General features: G+C 35.9%; 1 protein-coding gene and 1 long non-coding RNA gene across 3 annotated transcripts in view; both read left to right on the top strand.

Annotated features, from left to right (window-relative positions):
- The window catches only part of LOC141455859 (neurotrimin-like), a 433,945-nt gene that overhangs the window by 376,829 nt on the left and 36,391 nt on the right, over positions 1 to 20,725 (top strand). The gene's annotated exons all lie outside the window — the stretch shown is intronic.
- Positions 7,219 to 20,725, top strand: part of LOC141455867 (uncharacterized) — a 17,315-nt gene continuing 3,808 nt past the window's right edge. Inside the window, exons 1-2 of the long non-coding RNA XR_012459499.1 lie at positions 7,219 to 8,373; positions 8,447 to 8,604. This is a non-coding gene — a long non-coding RNA (uncharacterized lncRNA). The remainder of the gene's footprint in view (positions 8,374 to 8,446; positions 8,605 to 20,725) is intronic.

Here is a 20,725-nt window from a genome sequence, read left to right as displayed (position 1 = left end):
GAAAAGGGCCGGCAGAGATGTACGAGGTAGAAGCAGGAGCGAGCGGCTATAACAGTGGAACGGTGGAGGGTGTGATGGGAGAGTGTTTTTGTGGGAAATGTGGTAGTAGCTAAGATCTTAGGGCGGCCCTGCTGCTAGAAATGGAAGGGAATATGGCCGCACACTTACTACTTATTCTTTTGCCCTTTTCGCCCATATTTTAAGTTCGAGGAACATTAGGAATAAAATTTATACAAGGAATAGAGAAGTTGGGTAGGAAACTGTAGTGGATACGGTGAAAAGGGTAAAGTGTTGGACAATATTGGTTTGGTAATAGAGAATGCCCCGGGTATATCTGTATATTCCTTGCTTTCAGGAACACGGGAGACGTTGCCCAAGAAGGTCAGCAACCGCCTGACCGTCTGCCCTAGTCCTCTCTTTCTTCCCTTGTGGAGTGTAGTTCTACTATCCATAATACTGTGGTCTTTCTTGTACATGCTGCGTCTCTCTTAGGAAGGAGAGAGAAATACATACTTTCATTTTAACCTCCCTTTGGCCAGCATCCATTTTCTGCAACATATACACATATTTCACGCATATCCGGTCAAATCTGTTCCCCACAGATGCGTATAGGAGAAGAACAACTCTAAAAGCTAGAGGAGATAAATTTGGGTAAAACGAGTACTACTGTATTAAATATGCTACTAATATTTCTAGTTACATTTATTTATTCCTATAAAATGAATGAGGCCGGTTGGATCAACTTTGTTGAGTTTTAATTGTTAAGGTACCAACGCTTTTAGTTAAAGTATTTGTTTGATATTCGACGTATAAACCATATTTTTAGGTATTTTTAATTTCATACAAACCGCTCAAATAAAATTTGTGATTGCAGTCGAGTATTTTTTTTTTTCCTAACACCCCTTAATAAATTCCCCTAAAATAGTATATTGACTTTAGGCTCAGTAATATCCAAGTTCTATAAGGAAGTTTGAAATAGTAGAATTAGAACTATTGTCTAACTATCTTTACATAGAGAATGTGCCCTTAATTTGTGCCATTAGTTAGGGTAAAGTGATTGTAGTAGACACGTAAATCAAGGAGTTAAGGATTTCTAATAGGTTCTGTGGAGTATCAGTGGCGAGATGTACTGTGCTAATCTGTTATTGGAAGAGAAGATAGTGGCGAGGAACTGGGCTTGGTGTGATGCTGTGGATCAGAAGAGGGTAGTAAGGAGGGTTAGCGGTTGGTATGCTGGGATCTAAAAGTGGAGAGGCTGGGTACTACTATCTAGAGTACAACCTGGCTGCCCATAACCTCTACCTTGTGCTACCTGGCTACAATAGGGCCGGCTCTAAATTACCCAAAGACAATGAGAGGTGTACGACTTCATGATTCCTGGCGGGACCATTTCGATATATCTCCTCCTCGTACTTTCTACAAAATACAACTTTCCTACAACATTTCCTATTTACTTCAACTTCCTTCCCCCCCTCTAACACACACATGCACAACCTCCATCCTTCAACCTACAATCAGCAATATATATCTAACACTAGATATTAGATTGGGCAATGTTACTGGCTTTGTACTTTGTTGGTATTATTATATGTTGAATCCAGAACAAAACTCTAGTATCGCTTACAGTTTCTTCCTTGAATAGTGAACGTTATGTTCGTTCAATTTCTTATCGAATTGCAATAATAATGCTCCTGGAATAATGGCCAAAAGTTCTCCCTATTGTGTATGGTGGACATCAACCGAGTTATCCCAAGTTGTAGAGACAAATATTGTACAGTATGTTCCCAGCGCAAAGGAAATCTTTATTTATGGTTTATTTCATTTTTGTTCTCGAGAAATCCATGAGAGTGATATCCTTTAAAGTAAAGTCTGTGGCAGAACATCCACATTACTTTCAACATCCACAATATTCAACGTTTCTCCAAACTTAATTTTACTAAATGATACAGAGGTTGGTTCTAACCTAACTCTTTGCTTTTGTTCATTTATTTGTTTCAATATAAGGAAACAGAGAGTTTAATTCTACTTCATTACCCACCATTCAGTTTTCAGTAACCATTCCAGTTTTGACCTTAGATGAGATTTAAAAAATATAAATGAGTGATTTTTAAAAAGACAATAGCCTAGCTACAGCTCAAGGATATTTGTAAAGTTGGTCGAATTCTTATGGTACATTATTGGTTTAAGAATTTCAGAGAAGAAGGAAGCCTTGGAATTATCCTTGACCATGCTGAGAAGTGTAGAAGCTGATCTTCGGACAAATCCTAGGCAAACTTGCAGGCGGGTTAAGAGGGTTCCTTGCAGGGCTTAATTTAATTTCTATTTCAGATAAAACAGACAAAACCCCAGACTTTTGTTACACTACTATAGTTAATAAAATTTAGGTTCCCCCATAATAAAAAGGATATTTTGTCCCAGAATCCTTTATTAAAATCAATTTTCATGAAGAGAAAGTCGTAACAAATGCGACAGGACTTGATCTGAATGAATGCCTAATGAGATGAAAACTACCACTTCTCTAGAACTAGCTGGAAAATAATGAAAAATTTAAAGAATACTTTGAGGAATTCGGTTAATCCTTGTCAGCCATCGTTTGCTAAAATACTGTGCAGTTAAGGGTGGAAATTTTGAAAACCTAATAAAGAAGGCATGTCTGTTATTAAGCCTGGATCTCCAACAGTGTGATTGCCGTACGCCTGACCCCCCTTCAAGGTGTCATCTTTAAGGTACAAAACGTTGAAGAAATAAAATGTGAATTGAAAAACACTGGCTTACACATCAGAAAAAATGCCCATAAAAATGCAATAGAGAATCAAGTGTAGAATAGTTAAATTGGGAACATTTATTGTTCTCAGTACTCTAAAACTATAATGATTGGTTTTCCTGTAAATGTAGACTGACCTTACGAGGGTCGTTTGAAAAGTCCGTGCAAAGTCAGAGAGATAGCACTACTGGCGCGTATCGAGGTTGTGTTTAGTTAGTAGCATCTCTTGGAAGAACACACACCAAGTTTCAGTCAGATCGGTCTATTTCTTTGTGTTTGGCATTCGTTTGAATCGAGGAAGTTGAGTGATTTTCAAAAAATGGGCGAAAAAGAATTTCGAGTGTTGATTAAACACTACTTTATGAAAGGCAAAACGCCTCAGGAGACTAAAGAGAAGCTTGATAAACATTATGGTGACTATGCACCTTCGATTAGAACAGTTTATAAGTGGTTTCCAAATTTTCGGAGTGGTCATATGGGCACAAGTGACGCTGAACGTTCTGGACGCCCTGTTGAGGTTACTACTCCAGAAATCATTGATAAAATCCATGATATGGTGATGGATGACAGAAGAGTGAAGGTGCGTGAGATTGCTAGTGCTGTGGTCATCTCGAATGAACGGGTACATAATATTTTGCATCAACATTTGGACATGACAAAGCTATCCGCAAGATGGGTGCCGCGATTGCTCACGCTTGACCAAAAACGAAATCGTGTGAAGTGTTGCAAGGACGGTTTGCAGCTGTTCCAGAAGAATTCGCAGGACTTTAAGCGTCGTTTCGTCACTGTGGATGAAACATGGATACATCACTACACTCCTGAGACCAAAGAACAATCTAAACAATGGGTTACCAAGGGGGAATCTGCGCCAAAAAAGGCGAAGACCGTTCCTTCGGCCGGAAAGATTATGGCGACTGTCTTTTGGGATTCGCAAGGAATAATCCTCATCGACTATCTGGTAAAGGGTAAAACTATTATAGGTGCATATTATTCATCGTTATTGGACCGTTTGAAAACCGAGCTGCAAGAAAAACGCCCACGATTGGCCCACAAAAAAGTCCTTTTCCATCACGACAACGCACCTCAGCAGTTGTGGTCGCAAAATTAATGGAAATAGGGTTCCAACTCGTTTCACATCCCCCCTATTCTCCAGACTTGGCTCCCTCGGACTACTATTTGTTCCCCAATATGAAGAAATGGCTGGCGGGAAAAAGATTTTATTCAAACGAGGAGGTGATTGCAGAAACGAATGGCTATCTTTCAGACTTGGACAAATCCTATTATTCGGAAGGGATCAACAAACTAGAGCAGCGTTGGACGAAGTGTATAAGCCTAAAAGGAGACTATGTTGAAAAATAAAAAAGGTTTACCCCAAAAAATTAAGTAGTTTTTATTTTTGCACGGACTTTTCAAACGACCCTCGTAGAAGGGAAGCGAACGAATTCGTTTGTCAACTATTAATAAACTTTATTAAAAATACTGTTTGTACATTTCTATTTTCAATTACTCAAGTAATAAATTCTTTGTGTCTGCCATTATTCTTGCTTTTTATCTCATAATGCTGTTTCATTGATGACTTCCGTTTTTAATAACTGACCCGGAAAATACAAAGCGCTTTATTGACATATTCACAGACAAACAACTCTGTGCTGCATGATTCTGTAAATTTCTACTTTACATTTCCCTGTTAGCACAAATAAGATAAAAGAGAATGAAAATTAAGATTCAACTATTCGCAAACCTGCCGTCAAAAAGGCTTCAAGGTTCATATATTCAATTTCTTTTGACGATCGATTTAACAGAATAAGTTAAAACAAGAAAAAAACGCGAAAGTTTCTGTAGTAGTTCTATTCTTGAGTTTTTTTCTTTAAATTTCTCTATCGCAAAATTGCTACTTCAGAACCACAAAACAGTGAAAAAGAACCCAAAATAGCCAACTCATTCACTATCTCAATAACCACTTTGGTAACAATGTATGAGAAAGAACAGGAATATTCTTCTATAATCGCCCACCATTTGGAGCTCTAAATCCGTTTTACTCAAAGGCTTGCACACATCCAGGCTAACCGAAAATACTTTCTTTTTTTCTGTCGTTCTTCATTACAATCAAATACTCCAAATGTTCTCCGTTTGAAAAACTATCTTAACCCTCAAGAACCACAGATCTTTCTCTTTGTGTTGGCCCTAGAATTAAATTCATCCTTCCCCCCTAACGCGCATAATATTTAAGTACAGGATACATGAAATACTTAAAGGATAAGAAAAGTTGCTTGTATCGCCCTTGAGGAAAACGGCGGAAAATTGTTTTTTTTAAAAAAAGAACAGAGAATACTTTCGTCTCTAGTTGACCAAACGTCCAACCGCTTATAAAAAAGTTGACTTCACGGCAAAACATATCGCCCATGAAAGAGTATCTAATACATGAAAAGAAGAGAATTTACCTGATTTTCTCCTTTCTCCACTCTGAAAGGTTCAATGTTCCTCATTACAGAAGAGGTAAATTGATCCAGATGTTTCGTACAGAACTCCCGCTACGTTTAACTTCAATACACTTTTCAGGCCATAACTTACAAACACCTTTGTTAAGCACTTTAAAATACTGACAACAATTCTCGCTACCATAATCTTCAACTTCATTTACTATTAGCACTTTTTGTAACAGATAAAAAGGAGGTAAATGCATGATTCGAACTTGTGATTTCCTACTTACAGATATGCTTATATAACCACTACCTGCCCGCACATAGTTTTCTTAGTAATCATATTACAATCTTTGCTTTGACTGAGATTGAATTAGGTAATTTTAATTTAGATAATTCGATTTGAAGCTTTTTTTTTCCTTTACAACAAAAATAAATAAAATAGAATAAAGAAAGGTTATGTGTAACAGTTCACAAAGGAGCGTTCAGAGGGTCCAGCCGTAACGGCTGCCTTCTCTTACAAGAACAATGTAATAGGAATTAAAATTTGAACAAAGGAGTTCTTTTATAGAAACAAAGTAGAAAGAGAGGATGAAAGACAACAGACATTCTGGATGAAAAGGGAAGGGAAGAACTTAGTCTTGCCAAATTGCACTTCGTTTCATTATCTAATTGATTGTACCGCAACAATTCACTTATATTTAATCACGTTGCTATTTTTTTTATTGATGATCAGTCAGTAATGAATTGAGTTAAATATATAGGAGGTAGAATCAGGCAGAGATTGTTACGCAGATAAAACAGTATTTTTTAACATTTAAGCACAGGAATTTCGCTGTCTTATGCATAGAAAATTATTTTATTTTTCTCAATCCTTATCGCCAAAAGCTCCTTCAAAATGAATAGAAATTTAGCACGAGTAAATACAATAAAAAACAAAATAATTCTGATTTTTTTTCAGTAAAACTAGGATGGAGATTAAAAATAAATTAATAATTTTGTCCTTGTTTGTGTTTTTAATTAAAAATTAAGGTTTGACCTTGTTCTAGATGTAATTTTACTACTAGATTAGTGGTACTCTGGGAATTGGATAACTTGTTCTAATGTTTTTAAAGGAAAATGAGAAAAGGATGCTGCAAGGAGACAGGAACCAATTAGTAGTGCAATTTACTTAACCACCTACATTTCCTTCTCTACACAATTTGTCTCTTCTGACGCAATTTTAACTCCTTCATCCACTTGATGAACTGCAGAACAAACTACTATTACTTCTTCACTATATACAGTCGACTCTCGATAATTCGAATTTTTCGATAATTCGAACTCTACAGCTGTTAACTTCGGTAAATCGAAAAAATGCAGTGTATTTAGATACGCCCGATAATTCGAAATCCTTTTCTTAACAACAGGGGGAGAGAAGGCTCTATAATTCGAACGAGGCCGCTTCAACCTCTTTATAATTCGAATTTTCCCTAATAATGTTTACTTCTCATTTTCCGCGTATTGTTCATTTCCTGCGTAATGTTTCCCTCCTTTCAGCCCAGTTTAACTTTCCAATTCTCTTTCTTAGTTTGTCACGATGGGAAGTACGTCTCCCTTACTGTGTCCGACAAAGAAAACAGTATCGCGGCCGTGAAAAGTGGTTCGAAACAAAAGATATCGCCTAAACTTTCAATATTCCACCATCAACGCTTTCTACAATTCTAAGTCACTTGACTAAGTCAAGCCACATTGAAACAAAAAACTGTTCTTCATTTTTTTAATTAGGTACATATGTATATTATTATTTATAAAAATTTTAATACATATGTAATTTTTTTGTTCTTTTTTGTCGTTTTCATTATTTTTACTTTTTTACTTGAGGATATATATGTCTAAAACTTAGGTAAGCTCATACGTATTTTCAATATACGTATGTACATACATATATACATAATAAAAACTCTTAATAATTTTTTTTCCCCTTCTTGATAATTCGAAGTCTCGATAATTCGAATTTTTCTTATAGTCCCTTGGATTTCGATTTATCGAGAGTCGACTGTATATATATTTAAAATCATTAGAGGATTTCAGATTGGACCAGAAAAATTATTAAGTTCAAAATTAAAATTAAAACAATATAAAACATTTAGATGGCAAGCATGCAGTGCGGATTTAAATCCGATAGAAAACTTTAGGGTTGATTTCGCATTCGTTTAAGACGGCGAATTATGTATTCAATTATATATTTATTCTCCACCGAGCCTAACTAAGCTGCGAAATCCTCTACAGCTTTACACCAATAAGATAGGAGATACAGTAATTAGAGATATTATTGAAATTTAAAGCTCCCAAACTGTATCACCTCATATCTCCTTCAAAAATACAGCTAGAAAGCTGAAATCCAAAAGTCTGTACGCATTCAAAATCTTCCTTCTGCGAGGAGTCAAGAAGAAGAAGAAGAAAATAAATTTATTATCCTAGGACTATTGTATCCTAAATAAAAGCATGTACAATTCGGAGGCCCTAACGGTTTGGCCTGTATTTTAGATATTTAACATTGTTAAATTTAATTGTTATATACAAAAAATAAGCAAGTATTTTCAAAAATAAAAATAACAATAAATGAAATAAATGCATTCAATTATTATTTCGGAGTAAGCTGAGTAGAAAGGATATAATTGAACAGAAGGGATTTAAAGATGGACAGGGCAGGAGCTTGGCGGTCTGATGAAGTAAAGGAGTTTCAGAGAGAAGTAGCGCGAAATGGGAAAGATTTGTCAAAGGATGAAGTACAGTGTGAGGGAATATAGAGATAAGACGAACGAGATCTAGTATTACGAGAATGGATCGAGAATTTGAAGAGTTGAAAAATATAAGATGGTCTTTGAGATTGTGGATAACTTGGAAAAGGAATGAAGCCAAAAAGTACTGGCGGCGATATGCAGGAAAAAAACCACTTCAACTCATCGTAGTAGTGCGAAATGCGAGTCTCTGGGAATACTAAAAATAAATCGTATGAAGCAATTCATGAGGCGTTCAACTTAGCTTTGAGATCATCAGAAAGACAAAAATAATTCACTGCACTCATGAGTTTTTTTTTTTTAGCCTGCAAACTTGATGCATTGAGCTATACATTGAGCACCCGTAGTCGAAATGGGAGAAAATAAGAAAGGAAGCTAGGAGTTGCCGGGTCTTAATTGGAGAAAGGTGACGGTAATTATTAAACTGCTTTAGGATGTGGATGGAGCGGCGAGAGATTTGAAGAATATGGTTTTTCCAGGACGTGTCCTATTTTGATCAAAAGTGATACCGAGGTTCTTCACAGAGGAACAATATTTTATTGGGACGTCATATAGGAAAATATTAGGAAGAGAAGCCAATGATTTAAGGAGTGAGTTGGAGCCAATAACAATTGCTTTGGTCTTCTCTGCATTCAGGGTAAGCTTATTTTCCATGGCCCATTATGTGATATTGTTGAGCTCTTCTTGAAGTTTAAGCACAGCTTCAAACAAATCCGACAGGGTGAAGTTAGTGAAACTAATAAAAACAAAAATAATTCACTGCACTCATGAGTTTTTTTTTTTAGCCTGCAAACTTGATGCATATATGAAATATTACCAAATTTACAAACACTAAAGTACATTTATAAGACATTGCGTGTATGGCGGAGGGGTAAGGGCTTAGGGAAAACTCTTTCCCTCGTAGTTTTTGCTCGTACACGGCTACATTTGTATTCTGCCTTTCATAATTCATAGGGAAATTTTCTTTTTTATCTGCTACTTGTCGAAACATTTGTATGTATGTACATTTGTATGAAAGGGCCAGGAATCTTTCGAAAGTTATTTCTTTTCATATCAAAGTTTGAATAGCCTCTTTCTTTTCTTCCTTTTTCTATCTCGTTTTTTCCCTGATCAATTCTTCTTTTCTTTTCAACACTCCAATTTCTTTTTAAAATCTTTGACGTTTAATCTCAAGATTTTTCTGAAGTATAACTTCTTAAAACATATATATGTATAATATATCTTGTATTAACCTCAAAATTTGGCAAATTGGAATTTATTAATCATATTTATGCTTTCTACCATTAAATTTCTCACAGTATAATTCAGAGTGAAATTTGACTTTAAAAGTTTTGACTATATAGTGAAATTCACTTCATCTGATCCCCACATGTTTGTGTCGCCCAAGGTTGTCTAATGCCTCAAGGAAAGTACAAATAAAAATTCATACTTTTACACAGGTTTAACGGTCGTTCTATATTCCCTTAAAATAAAACGGATTTTATCGACATGGTAGGCTGGAAGGCATTTTCGAACATTTATTATGTACTAAATAATATTTATAATCAATTTTAAAATCCAGATAGCCATTAAGATTATCATGTAGATCAAAATGTTGGCTAAAAAGAAATAAAAAGTAGGAAAACTGAAGCTAAAAAAAGTGGTTTTTATTTATACATTACAAATCTCTTTATTTTGAACTGAATTAAAATATTACCTTAATACCGTCCACATATGTTGCAAGTTAATTTTGGTTTTATTAGGGTTGATTTCATTCTGATATGGCCATAATGTGTAATTATAAAGTAATTAGCGTGGAAAACATTTCAGCCATGCAGTCATTCAACTTTGTACACAAACTTTTCTTCTTCCCAGTCTTGTAGAAAACAATCAATTTTCTACAAGATAGCAATGCTATTTTGAAAACAATCTGTACTAGGGACTTTAGTCATCTTTCATATTAGTACACACTTTGTTTCTCAACGCGAGCAAAAATGGTTGCCTCCATTGGGAGGTGACTATTATGAATAATTTCAAAATTTAAAGGAGGTCCTGAAATGGTGGCCATGAAAAGCATGCAATTTCGGAAGATGTTCTAATTTTACTGGGAAAGTCAATGGTTCTACAACGGACAGGCTGGACAAAGTTTCTCAAAGCTCTTCATTAAAAAAACTCTCACTAGTAAAACCCCAACATTTGCCAAGCATCTAAGTTATTTTCACAACTGTTTCTTTGGCCATCTTCATCTGATCTTGAGGATATTTTGAAATAACCCTTCAAAAACAACTTTGAAGCATTTTGATCTGTAATGAATGGAAAGGTACTGAAGAATATGTAATGGCTAGCTGGACCCAATATTTTGAATCTAAGTAACTCTAAATCAATGCTAACAAGAAAGAAAAAATATTGGATTATACAATTTAAAGTGATAAGATGCATATTATTTAAAACAGAAAAAGTAATTACCAATATATTGTTAACATAAAATATAAATATAGCTTATAAATATTACTTTATTAACACTAGACATTTAAATTATTTAAACAATAAATTGATAACAATAGAACATTGTTATTGCAAATTAAACAAGAAACTACCTTTTAATTAGAATTTTTTATTTTTAATTACCAGAAAGAGAAGAAAATTAGTTTTTTTGCCTTTATTTTATTTTAAACTTCTAGTTATTTCATTTTATAATGTCAATAAAAACTGTTATTACTTTATTTAGTGCAAAAAATATGTTTTATGTTTTATTTTATTTTTTTCTTTTAATATTATTACTTTTTTTTATGAACGAACAATATTCTTTTTCTTGTCGTTTCTTTCAATTAATATTATAATTTGTGGATGTTGAATTAATATAAAGTTTTGTATTTACCCAACGAAAATACCTCTGCTTTTTCTTTAACTAAGTTAGTCCAATAAAGTAGAGCGCTTTTTCCAGGTTAAATGGACTAGCAATATGATTGAACTTAGCTAAGTTGTGTTGATTCACTCCATTAAAACAATGTTTATAAATTACTAATGAACCTAAAAACTATTTTTCAGCAATTATTTCTTTGATGATACTGTTGTTACTTCTTTATTCTGTCTACTTTCTTCGTTGTACTTTTAGGTGTCTTCTAGCTTAGACGCTGGCGACGCTCATGCTTCTTTTGATTGAATAATTATGTTCCTATACAGATACAGAAAAAAAATAAAATTAATTTCTAAATACCGTGACATTACTACCTAAGAACTGTAAAATTGTGAAGACTTTTTTTTAACAATCACTTGCATTAGAAATTAACATCAATAATTGTTCTTTCATCTAGACTTGCGCTATATTTGTAATTACACACAGGCGAGGAATTAACTTAACTGCTTTTCGATTTATTACTACAGTTCTTCTCTTGGCTGCCTTCAAGCTAAACAAAAGAATGGCGGATTAGGAATTCAGGATTCGTTTTTAAAGGGGCACACGTTAGAAAGTAATCAGATTGTAGCAACGTGCTTGGAATTAGTCTTTCACTTTTTCTCCCTTTAATTTTACAAAGGGCCGACCAAATACTTAAATATCTGCTTTTACATACTGGCTGCCTTTAAAATATTTCTCTAAACAATTCTGATGCTATGGAATGTCACTGAAGTCTGCTCTTTGCTGGCCATTCAGGTGGCAAAAGGAGAAGAGATTAACCACACATGTGGTGACTAGATGATGCTGAACGAGTCTTGAGGAAATTTTGAATGAGTGATGGAGACGTGCTTCTCAGAAAAAGCTAGAGCCCTTAGATGGCTGCAATGCCAGCAATTTTGTTGCTTTCTTTATTTGATCTATACACCAATCTAGGAGACCTTGACGGAGACAAACGGCAAACATACTTTTCTACCATTTGTTTTAAGGAATTGAACCCGTGGGCAACTAAGCTTGTGAAATGTAATGACATTGGGCAAAAACACATGCCAACGTGGGTTTTGGTAATAGATTTGTACCACACATTTGTCCCTTCTTACATAAATAAAAAAAAAAATACATTATTATTACCTCGGAAACTACAATAAAATTTGACAATTCTAGGATAATTCAAAAGAGAAAAATTTTTAACTAAAATTTTATGAGATAAATAATAAAATTACAATATGTAGATTGCACCGCTAATTTTACGGATCAATCAGTCGCAAATATTTATACGGTATTCAAAATATTTTTACTTCTTAAACAACTGCCAAATATTTTGAAAATTCACTATTCACAAAGCAACAGCTTGTACACTAACTTCAGTAAAAAGTTTTTTTTTTCTGCAGAGGTTTTTTGTTTGTAGTCGGGCTACAATTGTATAAAATAAAAAATGTTTGTTTCCTTTGCAAAACAATGTTTGTTAATTCATATTTCACATCAGAAGTTTGTTTTGGATGACAGCAATTGAGACTTTATACAATTTTTTGAAAGACTTTAAAGGACTAAATATTTTTAGAAACCAGTAAGGTGCTGCTACTAAAACTTAAAACTTTTAGTTTAATAATAATAAATTTAATAAATCCCCTAACGCGATTGTTGCAATCCGTAATCCAAAATGAAAATGAGCATTTTGCAGGCATTAGGGGGGCAAATGGCCTCTCAGTTGGTCCAAAATCCCAGGGTTTGTCATTCCATCTGGGGAGCAGGACCATTACTTTTTATTTAACTCCTTAACCCGAAGGGCATCAATCTCTTCTGTAACTGCAGTATGTCACAGGGCCACTAACAGCCCTCGCCAGCGCTGTAGGAGGATGGGTGAGGCCGAGATTCTGTTCTATTTATCTTCTTTTGTCCACAAACGGCCGGCAAATGCGTGGTGCTCCGCTGTAAACGCCAAGCTCTAGTAAAAACTGCCAAACCAACACAGCGCTTAACACAGCACTGGCCATACATGAGCGTCCTTCTTCACGTTTCTTGCTGCTCTGCTCTCACCAATATAGCCATATCCTCTCTTTCTCTCTTTCTTGTATCTATAAATATATAATATCAGCCCAGCTCTAATATCATAAAGTTTTCCTGTTTCCTGCTGGATGGCGCCGCTATAGTAGTGTCTTTACTTCTATTACTTTATCTTCCTTTATGGTTATGCATTTAAGGAGAAAATATAAAAAAATCTAGTCTGCCGTGGTTGTCTAGCTCAATTTTTTCTACTTTAAAGTTTTCGCCAAACCACCATAATTTACAATTTTTTAAGCTTAAGAAGAAAAAACTGAACACTGAGACTGGGTAGTTAATATGAGACGTGACATATATATTAATATATATATTTTTTTTAATGAGTTTTATAAATTTATAAACTTTTTATAAATTATTACCAGCCTCCTGTGTCATGATTTATTTTTCTTGCCGTAAAAGCAATTCGTTTATGAAAAATATCTCAGACATCAATGCTTACAGTGAGCTCACATCTGACACTCCGTTTCGGTATTACAACTTCCCGGCCCAGGACATGAAATATTCATTTAAAAACAACAGAAAGTTTAACTGTAATGAAAGCGTTTTTGTAATTGGAATCAATGCGCAATGTCATTAGACAACCTCTAAAGATGACTGCAAAAACAAACTGAAGTTGGCAATAATTTCTTCTTTTTTTTTTTGGAGTTATTTGTTAATTCTTCGTTGTCTACTCATAACGGAAGCGTACAAATGAAAGTGTGTTAGATGATCTTTTGGAATTTGCCTTTGGCTTTGCCGAATCCAAAAAATACTAGGCTGTAGCTTTATTTAGTCACTAAATTGAGCACACTGTGGCGAGTCTCAGGAATCTACAGGCCACTTTTTGGGGGACTGCTTGTTGTGCAGATAATAAAACCAGCATTCTCGTCTTTTGGAAGGTAAAGGTTTCTCGCCTTTGAGATTTAAGTGATATTTTTAGCAATGAGTTGATGAAATAGGCCTTTCTCAGTTGTAAAATTTAGTTCTGGCCTAAATAGGGTTGTCCTTACCCCAAAACCCATTTTTCTGGCCAACCTAGATGATAACTCCTAAATTTTCCTATATTTTTAGCAATGAGTTGATGAAATAGGCCTTTCTTAGTTGTAAAATTTAGTTCTGACCTAAATAGGGTTGTCCTTACCCCAAAACCCATTTTTCTGGCCAACCAAGGTGATAGATACTAATTTTTCCTTTGCTTTGAGTGGAATAATTGCTACAGCAATTTAGCCTTGGGTCCTATGTACTTTTTTAGGGTTGGTTGTGCAGGCAGAAATATTATTGTTTTTAGGCGGACTTACCATCATGGACACGAAGATCCCAAAAAATATTCTTGATCCTTGTTTTATTGGGAGGTTTAGTTGTCGTTAATTACAACGAAGAGTTCATCTCTCTGTTTCAGTCTGCAAAGGTGTTAGACTTAAATTTTATTTGGTGCAGATATTGGCTGAGTAAGTCAGCGACTGTGAATGCTGTTGAAAGGGGGCTGCACTTGCAGAGTCTGCCAACACTACTGAAAGTGGTTAGGACAAAAAAATGGAATGTTGCCTTTCTTAAGTTGTTCTAACTAGCAAGCAGTGAAGTTGTTCTGAGAAGGGGTCTCCATTAATTTTTTGTGTTTTAAACTAAATTTAACGTTGAATGTTGTTATTGTTTTTTGAGACTTATATTCTTTGTATCAGATGGTTTTCTAAGTTATTAGAAGTTATTCTGTTCAAAGAAATTCATTGGATGTTCTGTTGAAAGTTGTTAAATTCAAAGAATATACATTTTAAGATTGTTTCCGTTTCCTTTTTAATGCATTTTTGTATAACTTTATGTGCAAGGTTTAATAGTTACAGTGATAATAACTGTTGCCAGTTGTTCTTATTAATCTTGTTTTTTATTCACATTCTTCATCTTGTTCGATTCCTACATATCTAAATTCGTAAGGGATATGCAGTGTCTAAATACATACTCCACAGCTGTAAAGCCAATTCCAGTGCAGCTAAAAGACTTATTTTGGTATTATTAATCATTGACAAAACCTGCGCTTTCAGCAGCCGAAAATGGATTGTGTAAATTAACTCAAGTAAGTGAGAACACCTGTACAGGTGCTCAGATCGCATAAAGAATTAAGAGAAAAACTGGGGTTCATAGTGAAGTACATTAAACCAATATTACTTTCAAATATCATAAATTATCCTAAAACCTTATTTAGGAAGTAAACAAGAAAAAATATGTTATCATCCAGGGGGGGGGGACTTGCTAGAAAGGATATTGCAATAAAATATATCCTCCACTAAATTGATTTGCAATTCCACAACATCCTTACGAAAAATAATATTGCAATAAACACAGACTGCATTCCTGAAATATTCTTCTGGGCCAAAGTAGCCTTTTCCTTTTTAATAATGTAGAAATAAAACAAAGTTTACGTCACTCATGCTGTCATCTGGTCTAGAAACAGCCTTCGCTGAGTGTAGAGAGAAATAAAAGATTTTTTGCTCTTTAAATATGATTGTACATTATTTTGAGAGAAAAAAGAATTGGCAAATTCTTACGACAGACTTTTTTAATTACAAATACTTCTTAGTGGCGATTAATTTCTCTAGCTCCATTCTTCTTAAAGAAAAATGACTTGAAACTTTTTAAAACAATTTAGAGCTAACCATAAAATTAAGTATTTAAAAATAGAGTTATATTCAATATATTTAATAGGTCAAAACAGTCATACTTTCTATCTGAACTCTATTATTATTATTATTTTATTTTATTTTTTTGGCGCATCAACAGCTGAGGTTATTGGCGCCCGGAGCTTTTTCCAGTGCACTTCCGGCCTCCGGACAGTGTTCTCTCGTTACAGACAACACTGTCCATCACCGGACAGTGAGCTGTAAGAAGCTCCTAGGAAGAGAAAATCTAAGGGTCAGCTGCTGGATTTGAACCCGGGACCTCCGCGTAGGAGTCCAGTATGCTAACCTCATAGCTAATCCCTTCCTTTTTATTATTATTATTATTATTATTATTATTATTATTTTTATTACTATTATTATAGTTCTACTTACAAGGCGACATATTCCCACGAGAGTGCATGTTTGCGTACCTGACGAAACGATCGTCGCCAGCAGCGCGGTCAAGTATCTTGGGGTTCGCCTGGATACTAAACTCTCGTTTTGGGAACAGATTAGGCACTCTTCGGAGAAGGCTGCGAAGGTGACATCGGCTCTGAGTGGGCTTATGTCCAATGTTGGGGGACCGACGTCGAGTAAACAAACGCCATACTTCTGTACGGGTGTGAAGTTTGGGCCGACGCGCTTAAAAAGGAAAAGTACCGAAAGCAGATGGCTTCGGTACAAAGAAGAGGAGCGTTCAGGATCGCCTCGTCCTACAGAACGGTCTCGGAGCCTGCGGCACTGGTGGTGACTGGAGTGATCCCCATCGATTTGTTGGCCCAGGAACGTAAGATGGCTTACGATTTAAAGGAAGTCCTCGGAAGATCGGAGGCGAAGGTGGTGGCCAGGGATCACTCTATTCAGTCCTGGCATGAGAGGTGGCGGACGGACCCCCGAGGCAGATGGGCTGCACGGCTCATTGCCAACCCTTCTGTGTGGGCCGGAAGAGAGCATGGCGAGGTCGACTACTACCTCACCCAGTTTCTTACGGGGCATGGGTACTTCAACTCGTACCTGTATAGGATGGGGAAAGTGGGAGACCCGTCATGCATCTTCGGAGACTCTGACCTCGATGACGCCCATCACACATTCTTTATGTGTGATAGATGGGTGCCGGAGAGGGAGAGCTTGGAGCAAGAGATCGGGAGAATCGCACCTGAGAACATAGTAGCGATTATGCTCTCCCATAGAGATTGCTGGGACCGGGTAGCTACCTTTGTTAAGGTAATATTAAAAAGAAAGAAACAGGAGCTGGACTTCCGTCTGCTCCTGTCATAATACTGAATCGAATAAAGGCCGGTAGGAGCTCATATGAGCTATTGTGAGGCACCACCCTGAAGTAATGCGTAAGTAGTTCCAGGGTGGGTTTCTCTGCCTGTTGGGGAGGTGGGTTTTTTAGTGGGTGAGGGTCCCCACATACCGTGGGCATTTCTCCCGCGACGATGCATTACGCATTTTTCCCCCTCCATAAAAAAAAAAAAAATTATTATTATTAGCGTTTCAGACCAACTTAGGTCTATTTTCATTTTGATATTTGGTGTTATGTCATTTAAATTTTAAACATCAAGAAGAGAAGAGGAGAAGATTAGGTGCTTGATGGAGGCCAAATCGGAAGGCCGTAGACCAAGAGGCAGACCAAGATTGGGCTATTTGGATTACATCGCGCGATTGGCACAAGGTCAGACTAGGTCTTCTATCCAAAAATTGGCAAACAACAGGGAAGAGTACATCCGTTGGTTAAAGGTCTAAGTTATCTGAAGCTCGACGCTGAAAGGCATAAGAGCGATGACAAAGAAGAAGAAGAAACATCAAGTAAGCGACTTAGTCAAACTTGTCGGAACAAACTATTGGCACTTTTTTAGTTTCAAAACTAGTTTTATTTATTAGCAATCTATGTTCGATAACCATGCAGTCTCTAATAATTTAGAAACTTTTTTCATTCTTTATAACTCATCTCTTCGCTTTCTTTTAAAAGGTGGTCGAAAATCTCCTCTTGTGCAGCATAGTCTCCGAATACTAAATAATTAAGCGACTGTTGGTAAGAGACTGCTGGTTTATGAATAATGAAGTTAATAATAAAATAGTTTTAAATAAAAAATATGCTGTAATCTGTTCCAGCACAAGTTTGACAGTTATTTACTTGATTAAAACATACTTTTGTAAAAAGAAGAAGAAATAAGAAAACACTAGCATATTTAATATGGGCTCAGGTCGGCTTGGAACGTTTTCAGAATTAACAGAGAGAGAGAGGAACTAGAGGTTGCAGTAATGTTCCTCGTACTGAATTAATATTACTGATCTAAGCCGCAGTAAACTTGTTTACAAATTAGCTAGTAAACTGTCTAAGAATATTAAGAATCAATCCTTTGGGTATATTATTAAAACTTCATATTATGGTTTATTACATGCCGGGATGATCTACTGTTCTGAGTTGTTTGGAGCTGCCACTGATTCACAAATAATTTTTAAGTTGCAGAAAAATGTTTTTAGAGAGACCGATTTGGTCTCTATTTCTGGAACTAAATATGATATTTATTTATTTATAATATTTATTGATAAGAATGCTCTGGAACAAAAAGTGAAGAGAAATAATAATAATAATAATCATCATGCAACATCGATGCAAAGAGAAAAAAATTATAAAAACTTACCAGTTACCCTAAAATACGAGGGTCGTTTGAAAAGTCCGTGCAAAGTCAGAGAGATAGCACTACTGGCGCGTATCGAGGTTATGTTTAGTTAGTAGCATCTCTTGGAAGAACACACACCAAGTTTCAGCCAGATCGGTCTATTTCTTTGTGTTTGGCATTCGTTTGAATCGAGGAAGTCGAGTGATTTTCAAAAAATGGACGAAAAAGAATTTCGTGTGTTGATTAAACACTACTTTATGAAAGGCAAAACGCCTCAGGAGACTAAAGAGAAGCTTGATAAACATTATGGTGACTCTGTACCTTCGATTAGAACAGTTTATAAGTGGTTTCAAAATTTTCGGAGTGGCCATATGGGCACAAGTGACGCTGAACGTTCTGGACGCCCTGTTGAGGTTACTACTCCAGAAATCATTGATAAAATCCATGATATGGTGATGGATGACAGAAGAGTGAAGGTGCGTGAGATTGCTAGTGCTGTGGGCATCTCGAATGAACGGGTACATAATATTTTGCATCAACATTTGGACATGACAAAGCTATCTGCAAGATGGGTGCCGCGATTGCTCACGCTTGATCAAAAACGAAATCGTGTGAAGTGTTGCAAGGACGGTTTGCAACTGTTCCAGAAGAATCCGCAGGACTTTAAGCGTCGTTTCATCACTGTGGATGAAACATGGATACATCACTACACTCCTGAGACCAAAGAACAATCTAAACAATGGGTTACCAAGGAAGAATCTGAGGCGAAGACCGTTCCTTCGGCCGGAAAGATTATGGCGACTGTCTTTTGGGATTCGCAAGGAATAATCCTCATCGACTATCTGGAAAAGGGTAAAACTATTACAGGTGCATATTATTCATCGTTATTGGACCGTTTGAAAACCGAGCTGCAAGAAAAACGCCCACGATTGGCCCACAAAAAAGTCCTTTTCCATCACGACAACGCACCAGCTCACACCTCAGCAGTTGTGGTCGCAAAATTAATGGAAATAGGGTTCCAACTCGTTTCACATCCCCCCTATTCTCCAGACTTGGCTCCCTCGGACTACTATTTGTTCCCCAATATGAAGAAATGGCTGGCGGGAAAAAGATTTTATTCAAACGAGGAGGTGATTGCAGAAACGAATGGCTCTTTTTCAGACTTGGACAAATCCTATTATTCGGAAGGGATCAACAAACTAGAGCAGCGTTGGACGAAGTGTATAAGCCTAAAAGGAGACTATGTTGAAAAATAAAAAAGGTTTACCCCAAAAAATTAAGTAGTTTTTATTTTTGCACGGACTTTTCAAACGACCCTCGTAGGTTAGCTAACTTGAGCCCAAACTTAATGACGGCTAAAATAATATATAACTACTTTCCAGATGAAATAAGGCAACTAGAGTTAGACGAAAATACTCAAGTTTTAATTTGTGAAGTGTTTCTATGGCGTAATTAAGTTTCTGAATCACAAGTGGAAGGCTGAACAATACCTAATGAACCTAACTAATTTCTTTTAAATGTTTTAATTTTCAGATCAGCATTCGCTAAATGAACTATAGTTAGAGAGGGCAGGTTTAGTATAGTCTAACAAAATCATTATTATTTTGGCTTTATACATTTTTCAAGTATTTATTGGCAAGAAACAATAAATAAGTGACATTCCAATCGCTCCGGAGATTATTACTAGTCTAGACAGGCTACCAGAGTAACTCTCTCTTGTATTTAGAGGGATTTATTCTGTCAGTATACTAAGTTACTTAATCTAGCTCGGCCAATTAAAATTGTTGAATGATTTAGCTTGTTTATTTAAAGCGTGAGCTGGAAAATGAAGGCAAAACAGAGAAATTAATAGAAAGATCTTTGGACCTGAAAAGGAAGAAGATGGAAGGAGGCTGATATCCAAAAGGAATTGAAGGGCTAGTATTGAATACAAGATATGGTAAGGTTTATTAAAAAAGGCTGACGGAGGTGGTTGGGCCACTAGAAAAGAATGTTGGAGGAAGATACCCTAAAATGTTTACCATGGTCAGTTAGAAACGTAAAAAAGCGGAGAAGGCCTCCGTGATGGCATTACTTGGAGCAGGATTTGAGATTGTTAGGAATTAGAGGATGAATAGTGAGAGATAGGATGTAAGTCAAGTACGGTACTTCAGGTGGCCAGAATCTTCATGGTTTGTATTGCCAGAAAGGAAGAAAGGATTTCTTTCTTACGTTTCTTAAGAAGTGCCAGGAGTTAGTCTCGATTTCCTAATAATAAACAGGATTGTTACTACAAAACTGGAGGTTGTTGACTATTTTTAGAATGAAAGAAAATGGAATCTACAGACCTTTTCTTTTCATAAAACTAATCTCATCTCCTCATACGGAAGATTGAGGGTAAGCCAAGCCGGCCATGGTAGAAAGAAAACCTGGTGGTCAGACATTCGGCTGGCATGTAAACCACTTCAGAACAGGCACACATACTTTCCAAAGACAACTACTGAACACTGAACTCGACAAATATCAATAGAATGTTCTCAACTCATTTAAAAGAGGATTGCTAAAAGAATTTTTTCTGTATTCAAT

The sequence above is a fragment of the Rhodnius prolixus genome, unplaced genomic scaffold, assembly GCF_049639745.1.
Source record: "Rhodnius prolixus isolate KJV_2025 unplaced genomic scaffold, Rpr scaffold_4, whole genome shotgun sequence".
NCBI lineage: Eukaryota > Metazoa > Arthropoda > Insecta > Hemiptera > Reduviidae > Rhodnius > Rhodnius prolixus.
Note: the sequence above shows the minus strand (reverse complement) of the source record. Positions and strands in the feature narration are given on the sequence as shown.